Source organism: Diceros bicornis, chromosome 25, assembly GCF_020826845.1.
Source record: "Diceros bicornis minor isolate mBicDic1 chromosome 25, mDicBic1.mat.cur, whole genome shotgun sequence".
Taxonomy (NCBI): Eukaryota; Metazoa; Chordata; class Mammalia; order Perissodactyla; family Rhinocerotidae; genus Diceros; species Diceros bicornis.
In genome coordinates this window covers 34185708-34199995 of record NC_080764.1, presented here as the reverse complement: position 1 = coordinate 34199995, position 14288 = coordinate 34185708, and positions in this window count along the sequence as shown.

The following is a 14288-nucleotide window of genomic DNA, read 5'->3' as shown; positions in this document are numbered from 1 at the left end:
CTTGGGTTTAATCGACTAAGGGATGCACTGATTATCTCCAGTTTAGGTCACATGTTACAATTTTTAGCTGAGTTACTGCCCTCACCTAACACATATGGTTACCCAGAATAATAAAAGATATTTTACTGAATGAAGGGTGAATAAATTCTAGGTGGCAAGAACACCAGATATTCACTATATAAAATATCAGCTGACTCTCTAATGAACTTTTATCAGCATCATGATAAAATATACGGATGTCTGAGTTTAAGTGCCATTTCCTCCCAGAAGTCTTTCCTAATGCCCTGTGTTAAGTTGGGTTGCCAAGTAATACATTCCTGTGATACTTTTACTATGTGTGTGTGTGTGTGTGTGTGTGTGTTTTAAATAAACTTGATTGACTTCTATTCTGTTCTATTGACAGTAAGATCCACAAAGTTGAGGGCCATAATTTTCTTCTTCACAACTGTGACCATGGGATCTAGTAACATGATTGGCAAATAAATCTTTGTTCAACGAATGAAAATAAATTTAACTGTTTACAATTTCAGGTTCCTTAACACAAGAAGGGGATTCAATTTAGGCTTATGTTTTAGGGTTCTTTCCTTAAATAATTTTATTGTATACAAAGATGTAAATTTAGTCTAGAAATGTAAAGGCCATAAATTATTGTGGAAAAAAAAATTTTGTTTCAAATTCAACATGATGTTTCAGTATTCCTTAGAGTTTTCTATCAACTGCATTTGACAATGCTAGCATTTTAATACTGTAGTTTTGTGTAATTTTGAAACAGTACCTTAACACAATAGTTTTACATAATTCTCCAGTCAGAGAATATGGTGAGCATGACACTAATTCTTTGAAATTTGGGAAACTTTTTTAGTTAACTTATACAAGGTCAATTTTCATAAGTGTTCCCTGGGCATTTAAAAAAGTATAGTCTGCAATTGTCTTCTATAATATTGTATATATTATTATTAGTTGTGCTGTGTAAATACTCTATATTCTTATTAATATTTTTACCTGCTTTAGTTCTCTATTAACAACAGAAATTTGTTTAAATTTTCCATTATGAAGGTGGATTTGTCAATTTCTCCTTATTTCTATTATTTTTATTTCTTTAAAATAATATCTGTGCATTAGCTTGTAATTTTTAAATCTTTCAGATGAAACTTTTATCAATATCTGTAATTTTTGTTCTAAAATCTGTTTTGCCTGATACTAATACATTTATTTAATGTGAATGAGATCTTGAGAATGGAGTGGAAGATGGTCTGAATTGGTCTTTTTCTCCAAAAGAAAGAGAAGACTATATAATTTTCAACAAAAGAAAAATGTATAGGTAGCAACAGGGAGAGGAAATTGAGTATTTAGCAATATCACCAGGACCTGTGAGACAGCTTGGCCATGCAAAAAATGCATTATTTATTTGAGATATATTGAGTAGTCAGGTACTTTTGTGTGAATGGGCGATATCGAATCAAAAACACATAAACTTGCTGGTCATTGGCATTTTAACTCAATCATTAGTCATATTGTGTTATCCAAGGTAAGTCATTTACATAATCTTTTAAATTAGTCTTGGTAGTGATTAATGTCACTCCTCAAAATTTCTTGTGTTTTAACATTGTTCTTCTCTATAGTTTTTTTCCTATATATACTCTGAAATTTGGAGTCCTTGATTTCAACGCATGATTTTTCTTGTAATCCATTGCAACAACTTCATTTAGGCTCTTCCTATGGTAAATCTTGCTATATTTATACAGGAAATTAAATACATGTAATTTTTTTCATTGGTTCTAATGATAACATCAATCAATAACTGTTAGGTGGCCTTTTCTAGATAACTGCATGCTCCTCATATACCTGATATTTATACCTAAGCAGCTTTTGAGAGCCAACAAAAGTGTTACTTTCTTCAGAAAACCTCTGTACTTCAGACTGCTTCGAGTGTCCCTCTTCTCTGAGTCTATAACAGTCAAGGAATACCTTTATTACAATAGTTTTATATTCTATTGAAATGATCTATTTACAGATTCTGTTCACTCAATAGGCTGTAAGCTCCTTGATGGGGCAAAATAACACTGAGCATTTCATTTCTATTTATTAATGGATCTTTTACGTAGCGGATATTTATAAGAAATATTTTGAACTCAACCATTTTATTTATATTTTAGACAATGATTTCTAATTTACATATATAGCATATATTATATATATATATATATGGTGTATATCACTTTTTCGTAAGAAGAGAGCAAAGCATGTATGTAGCTGCTGGTGTGAGCCTGTCTAACAACATGCACATTGTATTTAAAAGTAGATTGGGTAACTTTAAACTTATCCTTGACCAAGAACCAAATCGAAGGAAGAAGTAATATTTAACTGAGGACTTGGTCTCATTTAAATCTAAAGGACATTATTTTATAGATTCTTTTAAAACACTGAGCAAAAGGTCTTGTAATATAGCAAAATATTAATATTACATCTGTAAGGTGTTGATAATTTAACACATCAAAATTCTGCCTAGTGTATTTTGAATCATGTATTTTAAAGCCCTATACTATTTTTAAAAATTAGAATATTTAAAATATTTTAAAATACTAAAAATGTTATAAAAATTTCAAAGTCAGTAGGACAATCCTTGCCAGACTTTCCCTACTACAATGCACCATCAGTCTGGGAAATTGGAAAAAGTCAAGATTTCTAATAACCGCCACAGACTACAATTCTTAATTAAGTCATGCTTTCGGAGTTATAAACTTTAATATACTTTTTCATGGCATTCTATATTTTACAATAGCTGCTTCCTTCAGAATATGTTTCTCTGAGAACATTGGGTATATCAGTCACTAATAAATGTCTTCGTGTTTAGAAAAAGGAAAAAAATTATAAATCAATTCTCCACTTCCTCCACAACAAAATATTACATCAGACAGCAGGTTAATACTCATACTAAGCTTATAGTTGTACCAAGTATATTCTGTCTGAGTGTCCAAATGTAATCGTGCTTCTGCTTCAGTAGAATTCTATGCTACAGATTCTGCTGTGGACTCAAAAATCACCCCCTTTATTACAAAAGAAGTTCTATTGATAAAGCAAGAATATTGCAACGTATCCCTTTCCACAACACCACAACAAGTGTGTCTAGAGTGCTCTAGTAAATATACAGGAATGCAGCAGTGACACATTTAAATACAAAATGCTGCAGAAAAAGTACCAGTAACATTTCTAAGGGACTGAAATTGGGTGGCTCAGATTTAAACTGTTGTTTCACCGTGAATTATGATCCTCTTTCCCTCTAGTGTCTCCAGACATTGAAAATGGATGTCTGTCTTGTTATACATTATCTGAGATTCTTCTGGAGACTGAACTGGAGAAGAAAAATCCTCAGTCTTCAGTCACAGAGAAGCCCTCATTGACTTAAGAGGAATTTATCAATGTTAAAGGATTGGTTTATTACTGCTTTAAACCCCTCATGCATCACAAAAGGATTTGCTAAATACTTTCATGGGGACTGCCTGTGTGCTGCCAAGGGGCTTCCGAAAGGCAGTGAACCTTTTGGTGATTGAAATGTACAGTCCCACTGCAATGAATTAACATAATTGGAATCAGGGCTAGATGTTTTTATAGGAGCTGATTATGTGCAGTTCCAATAGCATCATTACTTTAGCCTGTGTTGTCCTTGAGGGCATAGGAAGACGTGGAAACAGACATTGAATATGATGGCTGCTCAGCAGGTGAGCAACTCTTTGGTGAGAGGTGCATTAGCTGTAATTTATAAAGTGTAGTTGGTGGTATTTAACATTCTAATTATAAGTAATATTAAGATGCGTTAAGAGGTAAAATATTGCATGTACTATCTACTTTAGAAAAAAGTTCGAACCCATCTATATTACTATGATCTGCTGCAGAAGCACAAGCTTCTTCTTCATGATATATTAACCAAATGAAATGTTAGGGTTATTGAGGCCAGAATCCATGTAACTGTAGATCTATTTATCTAAAAAAATCATTGGTGCATCCAGTATCAACAAAAAGCTAAACATCACATGTAGCCACATATCGAGCAAGTCAAACAAAATAAAAAATCCAACCACTTAAGTTTCATCTACAGCAGTTTAGTCATTAATGTCCTCATGGAATTGTTTAATTTCAAAGATTCATATACCAACTAACTCCATTATAATTTGGAATAATATGGGCTTGCTTATTACTTACAAGTAGCTACAACAACTACGAAAAGGAAAGAAACAAGCCCTAATTTTATTTGATAATTTCTTTCCCTCCCCAACAAGATGCCTAAAACTGTAAAAAATAGTCCCACAAATACATCTCTCTAGCCCAGCAACTAGCAACTTTATTTTTTTAACCACCCCACTTTTCTTAGACAGTAAATGGGTGCTTAAAATAAATGAAATCACTGGATTTCATTTAGATTAACATTGCAATCAATGAGTAGATGAATGTTTAATGATAGAACAGGATACTATAAGAGCTGAGTAATTTAGATTCATAGATGAAGAACTATATGAGTTACAAAAATATGTTAAGGCTATTTCTTTTTGTAAAAAGTAGATACAGTAAATCAAGTAAAACTCTAATAAACTATTATCCATTTGAGACTGTGACAATGACTGGGTGAAAATGACTGAAGACGAGTTTATCAGAGAGGTCAAGCCAGGCCAGTTTGTTTCAGGACATACATGATTGCTACTGAAATATTTTCAAATAGTTGGAACTCTTTAGTAAATACTTTTCTTGGAAATTATTTGCAGTGCTCACCTTTATAGTAACCTCTACGTCTTCCTCCAAGCATTGTTTTTCAAACTTCAGTTGATCGTAATTAGTACAATGACAATGAATATAGGACAAACACAAACTTAATTCTTATTTTAAATAATGTGTGTACTCCTTTGCCCCATAGACACATTTTATGCTTTGGAACACCTAAAGGTTAGCGAAAAAGTAATTGCCTGTATCTTGTATAATTTTTTTAAGTTTGTTGCTAAAGGTCCCAATTGCTGTCTCCCTGGATAACACACTCGCACCCAACCTCCAATAGTGCTTTAGATAAGAGAGGGGACTGGGAAGCCTGGGAATGAACACCGGATCCAGTCTGGTCAAATCATTTTGTTTTTCTTCTTGGAGTTTGGAATGTTGATAAAGAGAGTGAGTGAGTTAGATGTGGAGATCGGTGTTAAGAGTGTCCATATTATCGGCACTATTGTTGGTGCCAATAATGGCTAAAGCAATGAATGGCCAAGTAAACACTTTGGAAAGCAAAAATGAAACACCCTGCCTAAGAAATCAGTCTTCAGAGAGGAAAATTGAACAAAAGTATATAGAGAGATGAGATGAGAAGACCTGCAGCCCCACAAAGAGATGGAGAGACTATCTACAAACTTACTCTTATACTGTGGCCACATTGTATTTCTTGCAATTAATTCTTTCAGATTTTCCATATTACAATACATTCTCATCTTACTTAAATCCATTTAAATGAGCGTCTGTTATGTTGTAATAAAAATATCCATGATTATAATTTTGCATTAAAAATCATAACTAATTTTATGTCATTTTTGAGTACTCACAAATAATTACTCTTTTCTAGAAAGATAAAGGTTAAACGGACTTTTACTTTTGACTTTTGACACTTTAAAGTAGAGGTTCATCGATATTTTGCTTGTGGAGTGTACAGTGGAATTATTTTAGAGACAAAAGAATACTGCAGTGTTTAACCTTGTCATTTGCAATATGATCATATTAATTTGTAATGCTGAGTTTTTGGTGTACGCGGGTTGAATAATATAGAAGTTTAATTCTCTTTCACACAATTTTCCAGGTGGGCAAGTGGTCAAGACAGTTGTACTTCATGTCTTCATCCAGGGAATCAAGTTGGCTATAACTTCTCACCTCCTCGAAAAGTGCTTTCCCAGTCTGGGTCTAAGAAAGTTATTACAGAAGTCTCCAGTCCACAGCCAGTGGAAAGGAATAAGGGGCAAAATGAATGACAAGCAGTTTCATTCTATGGAAATAACATGAAAGTTGCATACATCACATCTGCTCACATTCCTATAGCAGGGGCTTCATTGCATGACCATACCTAGCCGTATGGAAGATCTTTGTAGCTAGCCATAGGACCTGCTAAAACTTGGGAGTGGAGAGTTGTATTACTAAAAGGAATAAAGAGGTAACAACCGGTGAGAAATTAGAATTGCTACCAAGGAATAATATTCTGTTGTAATCTTTTTGTATGTATCTTTCCTGTATAAAAAAAATACTTAGGAATCATAGGTTGGCAGGAGTAATCATATCAGAACTTTTATCTTGAATAGTTTTTCATTCATTTAAAGATTCTACTTTGTAAATATGTATTAACAAGCATAAAACTTACTTAGAAATACATTGTAATATAGCAAAATAGGAAATACAATATTTCATTAACTTTAAAAGCCAATCTTTCTCATTACAGTTTTTTAAAATTATAGCACTATTGTAATTTTCTATTTTAATAAGGAATGCAAGTTTTGAAATGAAAAATAAAACCAAACTAATGCCATATAAATTAGAATGATTTGTCATTTTTGCCATAATATTCTAAAGAAAACTTTGATGTTAGCATTAAACAGGAAAATGTCTATACTATTAAAATCAATATAGTTTCAAATTTTTAATCACTGATGAACAAAGATTTATGGCTTAGGAGAAATTGGAGAAAGTAAAAATGAGATGGTGTTTCCTGGATTAGAAAGGTATTGACCTTTCGATTCTTCATTTCATTTACACTGATTGCATCAGACAAAGAGAATAAAGTCTACAAATTGTGGCTGACTTGAGAAAGATAGAAAAAAACCTAATGTAGAAGTTAGAAACTAGTGGAAAAATAAGGTTGAGGTATTTTTTTAAAGCAATAGAAATCAGCTTTCTTTTCAAAGTGATGGAGAAACAGAATGATATGAAAAACATTAAAAGGGAGAAATATGCTTGATCTATGAACCAGCAACCATATGTCTTATCTCAGTCTAAGAGAAGATTTTAGTTCTAAACTGCAGAGGTTTAAAAGGAAAGTGACATTCTCCATTTGGATTTTAGGGTCAATATCAACCAGATTAGCTTTTCAAATCATTATAGCCATACATCCTTCTACCTAGCCTTTGTGTGGAATCTTTATTTTAGCTATAAGAATATGGGTTTAGAATTCTGGATTCTCATCCAGAAATGTCATTATAGTTACGACTTGGGGAAAGGCCTTACTTCCCTGTATTTTTTTTTTACTCCTAAAATGATATATTAATATGTTCTCTGGCTTTCTCTCTGGGATGTTTATTAAAAAAGCTACATGCAATAGAGATAGGGAAACCCCCAGAACAAAGAGGGAACATTTTTTAGGATCATCAATTACTTGAAGTTTTTGTGGGAGGAAGGATGAATTATGTAAAGTAAGTAAAATTTTGCATTAAGGAAAGATAATAAATATGTGGCTGTGCCCATTTTGGCAGCTTTTGCCCTTGACCTGCACACATCTCATAATATTACTCAGTTTCTAATTACTTTTCTTCCTTTCCCCCCTCTAGCCCCATTCAACTCCAAAACTCTGATGAATAATGTGAGTTTTACTGCACATTTCATGTGGAAACCAAAGACATTGAAGGCTACTAATCCTTTGATATCTCTTTTTGCCTTCTAAATCTCTCCCTCTTCAACGTACCTTCCCAGAACTCAGTACCTATGCTTTCTTCTCATCCTTCCCTTCCCACAGCCGTTATGCACCACAAGTTAGCCTCATTCCCACAACATGAATGCCACATTCTACGACTCAAGATTTTGCTCAGCCAAACTTACTTTGTCTAATATTCCTCAAACATGCTCCTTCAGTAGAAGTGGAGGAGTATGTGACTTAGCTCACCATACCATAGGGAAATATTAAACAACCTATTTTCACTGGGCTATGCATGCTCATATTCACCCTCTGAATTTAAGGAGAATGGTTAAGAGAACAAATTCTAAAGCCATATTGCTTGGTATCAAATCCACTTATTATTACATAGTGAAGTAACATAAGTGTCTTCTGTTATTGCTGGTACTTGAGTTCAAAAGCTTTAGATGCAGAGGACAGTGAAAAACCTCAGTCAAGTAGAGCTGAGTTTTAAATCTGGCTCTCATTGTTACTGGTTGTGTGACTTGGGAAAACCACTTGCTATCACCGATAGTTTCTTTGTATGAAAATTTGGGGAAATGTAAACCTAGCAAACATGTAAGAATTGGTGATAAACGCACACAGAGAGACATCACTAAATAAATGATAGCTACTACTGTCTTCAGTATGTACTGAGGATGAAAATAGGAATGAAGGAGATGTAAAAGGTTTTTAAGCAACGTTTAATATAAAAAAATGCAAGGAGGTTAATAGTCAACATTCATTTAACAAATATTTTTTGTTAGCCTATTATGGTCCAGGCACAAAGCTAAGCATTGGACAATGAGCAGCATTAGACATAGCCCTTTACTCTCACTCAGTTCATTTCCTGTGAGGTCTGGGAGTAGTCTAAAAAAACCGCAAAATTAAAAGGGTAGCCTTTCATTGCTTATAGAAGCAATCTGGAAGAGATAAAGGAGGATAGTGCGGTCCCATGAATATGGACTCTAGATAAACTTATCAGGCAAATCATTAGAACTACTTAGCAGCTTAATAAAAAATAATAAATGGCCTTTCTGTGGTCAATCATAATATATTATATTACTAATAAGCTTATAGTTTTGAAAATAAGTCAGAAGAGTATTTCAACATGAAGAAAGTGAGTATATTTAACTATAAAAGCATTTTAACAAAAGCAACAGCTTATGCCTGATTTGCATAAGCGGGGTTTAGGATCAATCCTAAGAAAGGGAAAATCATCTTTCAACAAGGAAGAGATACTAGAGACATGAGAAGCTAACAATTCTATGATTGTGCTTTTTCCTAAACCTCTATGCTCTATTTCGGAATCAATATTTTTGGCTGACTCAGAAAAAGCCTTAGAACAAGCCACACGCGGATTCCTAAACTGGAATATTTCAGACATGTGTGCTGGAACTTCTCACAATATTTTACCATTTCCTTGATTTAATATTCAAAATTGATAAAACAGTTTCAGAAAACATTTTAGGAATACACTTGAGCGTGAAAAATGCTTTGCAAGTTGAGAATAGACTGAAACCTTGTGTTTCTTGGAGTAATGGAGCAAGCACAACTTTTGATTTTCAAGTAAACATACTATTAGCCAAGGGTGACTTTGCTTTTCAAATTTAATACCTGCGAGTTTAATTAACACCTTCCTAATTAATTGACTTCCACACAAATAAAGCTTTAGTGAAGACTTAGCATAACGTTTGAAATTGTTCGTTTTTTCTTTTTAATTTAAGTATCTGAAAATATTTTCAAGCATTTCTATTTTAACCAATTTGGAACCATATAACACTATAAATCCCTAGTGATTTTAGTATTTTGAAATATATATATATATAATTGTCTTATAATCGACTTATATAATTGACTTATTCATATATATGACTTTTTATATATAATTTACTTTTATATATAATTGAATATATATATACACACACACACACATATATATATCTGAACTGACTTCAAAGAAAAATCCCATCTACCAACTTTTGAGTCATGGAAAGTGAGGAGCAGAAAGCTAGAACACTTCCTTTATCTTCTACTATCTTCTTATTTTGAGAATTCATGAACAAAAGGAGAGGGGCAAAGGTTAAGTAAAGATGGAATCTGGACATATAAGTCAACAAGCTGGAAAAGACTAGAAGGAATTTGTGAAACAAAAAGATGAAATTTTGAGTTAAAATGATACACCAAGTGGGGCAAAATTAATTAGCTCTGTCTTGTATCCCTCTCTCGTGCTGAAATCCTTGATAATAAAAAGGAATGCCTCCAGGACCATAGGGAAAAAATGTTATCTATTCAATAGGATAAAAGAAAAGAGAGAAAGTAGTAAAGGGAATGGAAAGGTAATGAAAAGCCCTCGGAAGCCTCGAGTAACACTCCCAAGCATTTAATTTGAGGATATAGAAAAGAAATCAATGGAAAAATAAAAAATTTGGAAAAAGTTAAAAGTAGAAATTAAGTGCTAAGAAAACTGGATAACCTATAAAATTGAAAAATAAAACCAAGGTTCACCTCTTTAAAATCTATTAAATTGATAAGCTGCTGACAACTCTAATCAAGAGACAAAACAAATTTATGATATTTGGAATGAAAACAATTATAACTAGAATGGGAGCAATTAAAAAATATGAAAATGTTATGAACAATGGTACACTAGTAAATTTACTGCATGATTTTACAGAAAAATATAGTGGAAAAGCATTAAGAAGAATTCTAATACTTAAACCAACAAAGAAAATTAAAATATTGTGAAATATTATCACTAAAGAGTACCATGCTCAAGATTTTTATGAAAATAAAAGCACATAATAACCTGAAAACAGTGGTTTCCCAGATTTGTAGATTGCTATGATTGCAGGTAATCTTTTGTAACCTATTCATTACTTTGAAAATATTCTATAAACAATATAGCTTAATTTTAAAATCAGGAATAAAACATTAAAAATAATTCTTGCCATGGCAAATCTTGGAAGATAGCATATTTAGATTAATGAAAGATCACATTTACTCACATATCCAAAGTAGAATATTAATATGTCAAATATGAGATTATGTAGCTATTTTCATATATCTTTAGATTAATAGTTTTCATTAAAGTATTTATACAAAGTTTAATGTTTGTGTAATATAAGGTGCTAAATCAAATTCAATTTATATTGATTCATAAATTTCATCACTACATAATCAGAAAAATTCATTTTATGAAGAGATCAATTCAATAATGTGTTTCAATAAGAATTTCTCAATGGCAAAATCAGATAAATCTGATAAAGTGTTTCACAAAAAACATAATTTGAGGATATTGTGTTTAAAACACAAAACTTGCATTAAGTTGCAAGAGAGATAAGCACTTAGGAAAGCTCCTATCCTCCTGTTTATTTGAATCCTCATACACTAGAATAAGTATTATTAGTAAATGTGCCCGATTCATTTTATTCACAAGCTAACTGTACATGGCATGACATACCACAGCAATTACTGTCAAGAGAATTACTATTAGAAGAATCATTTTCTTTGCACTTAAAGTGTTTTAACCTAAAACAAAAAGAATAGAAGTTGTCATTCTGTGCCTATTATGGAGTGATCTGCCCCAAGATATCCTCACAGCTCCCTCTTTTATTTCTTTCAGGTCTCGCTGATCAAATATCACTTTCTCATAAAAGATTTTCTTTATCACCTGCGTTGGATTGTATTTTTGTTCACAATTATTCACTCTCCCAGGAGGATTATACATTCTTGCCAAGTTGGCTTCAGGTTTGGCCATACAACTTGCTTTGTCCAACAATATGTGAAGGTAAGTGAGGTGTTTTTCCAGGCGGAAGATTTAAGCACCTCACTTTGTTGTTCACATCTCATTTCCCTCTGTCTGGTTGCCTGTAATAGTCTGCATAGAAGATGCTCTGTCACCCTGGGCCCCAGAAGACAACATGGAAGAGAGCCAGGCTTGACTTTTGTTTGACATGTCGTGTTAGCCATAACTAAATTTTATTGTAGTAAACCTTTGAGATTCGGAGTTTGATTGTTATCAGAGCATAACCTAGCCTATTTTCAGGGTAAACTATCTCATATTAGCATCGGGTACACATCCTCTAACCTGCTTCATTTTTTCCCATAGCATTTTTTTGCCTGTTAACATATACATCCATATTTGTTTATTGTCTGTCTTCATTCATAAGAATATAAGCCCCATGTGGGCAGAGACTTTACTCTTCTCATTGCTGAATCCTCAATGCCTAGTTCAGTGACTGTGGTAATTATTAGTCAGATGGAAGGGGCATGGGAGGAGGAAGGGCAATCTTCCCAAAATGCCAGAAGAGAGATACAAGCTGCTGAACTGGATCAATTTCATTTAGTTTTCCAGCAAGAGGGAGAAAATCAATCAGAGTGGGAAGGACAGGAAATTGGAGGACTGGGTTATTGTAGTTATCCATGAGGTCTGGACATAATCAGGAGAGAGAAACCACACAGCAATTTGAAGAGGGGTAGTTTGACATACAGAAGTATTAACTATAACAGAGAAGTGGAGTAATGGGGAATAGGTTAGTTAAGAGTTAAAGAGGACTCTAAAGAATATAGGAATAGCAGACGTAGGGAGCAGTCCCAAATACAAAAATACATATATATAGCACTAGGGCTGCGATAAACGGCCCAAGGAAGAGACCCAGCTCCTTCCCCGAAATCCCCCACCTTCCTTCCTGGGCTGAGATACAGACTTCATTGGAGGGCGTGATTCTGACTAATTGTATGGCAGAGAATTTACTGTGGTACTGCACTTGTGGAACTTGCTAGAGCTGTGTCCTCTAAGATGCCAAGAAAGCTATTGATTTGGCAGTGTCTTACTGAGGTACTCTGCTACAAAACTACCTAAGAAAGTGTGCCAAGGAAAATGCTGGTCACTATGTACTCCAAGATTGGGTGATGAAGAAACCACCTATGCTAGCACATCAGAACAAGGAAGCAAAACTCCTTTCCTCTTGCAATGTCTGTCTAACATCCTCTACTGGAAAAGCTTAAAATCATGCCAACTTGCAAAAAAAAAAAATAATTTAAAGGTCCAAGATACATTTTTCACAGATCAGGCAATGCAGGATAAATTTGGAGTTGAGTGGCAATAAATTGATAACTGACATGCTAGATAAGAGACTTTGGGGATCATTCCAAGAGAATGGAAAAGAGGGTGTAATACCTTTGACAGATGTAGAGCCATTCACAAAGTAGATTTTGCAGGATTTGATAACAGATTGGATATAGAATTGAAGAAGGTGGAGTAAAGAACTCTCAGATTGCACCGTGAACGATTGATTCCCTGAGAAGTGGAATTCAAGAAAAAATGATCTTTGGAGATGTAACAGGAAGATTGGTGGGGAAGTTAGTAAGTAAAATTGTAGACACAATGAATTAAAGATAAATATTAAATATCTAGGTGGAAGTTTCTTTTGGGTAATCGAATATAAAGATCTGGAGCTCAGGAGAGAGATACAATCTGGGATATAGATTTTATACTTTCTATGTAAAATAATTATTAAATACTTGATATAGATATCAGCAGAGAGTTGCTAGGTAATATAATAGGAATTGAATTAAATCAACCAAAAGTGAAAAGAGAAGGCTGCCAAAAACAGGTATCCTAGAAAACAAGAGTTTTAATTGTTCTGTTTTGTTTCCTTGGCTTCTGTCAGTGAGGATGTTTAGCACCAAGTATTCTCTTCACAAGGTCAGGCCTTATGTAGCACATGGAGAGTTTATCCACTGTTGGGACATTCCATACACCATCTTTTTTCTGAATTATAGCAAGCGATAACATATATACTTCCTGCACCTAAAATTCAGTAGTTGTCCACATTGCAGCAATAGATTTTTAAAACAATTTCTTATACAATGACTGAATGATATGAGCTATCAGAAAGCAACATCGGCCTAATAAATCGAGAGTGACATCTGCATGGCAATTTATAGCCCTGGGTAGAATTAACTAGCTCTCCCAGGGTGAGGTTTCTTGGGGAAGCATCCTTAAATGAGCTGGAAGATCCTCGGGGCAAGTCAGAGGGCTATTGTTGGAAAGTCTAAGAGTAAGAAGACCCTCAGTCTCCCCTTGATGGTTTGGGCTTTTTCCATATTACCATCACTGTAGTTACAGTCCTGTCAGTTATTAGAAAAGCAACAATTGTACAGTGAAGAAAAAGAAGAAGAGAGGAAAAAGAGAAAGACTATATTTCTTTAAACTTAGGCAAATACAAAATTTGCTTTAAAAAAAAGGAAAAAATGTGAGTTGATGAAATAAATACTAAAGATACGGAGGGTAGTCCAAATTGAGTTAATGAAGTATGTTTGAATGGGAGATTGACAGGGTAGAAATGAAGAAATCAAACATAAGCAGGGCAGGGATTTGAACTCTTACTAATGTCTTCTGTGTATCTGATTTCCAGTGTACAGTTCACCACCTTGGACTAAGCTGGCCTAATCACCCTGAAGAATGGCCTGTAGGCATATGATCTTCCTTTTACTCAGCCTACATTCCAAGTCAGAGAGACATGGAGACCCCCAGTGACCTACCAAGACCAGGACACTAATGACTTCAGTGCTCTCAGAAACCCCAACAGTCTCAGAAGGAGAAACAGAAGATTTACTCATGTAT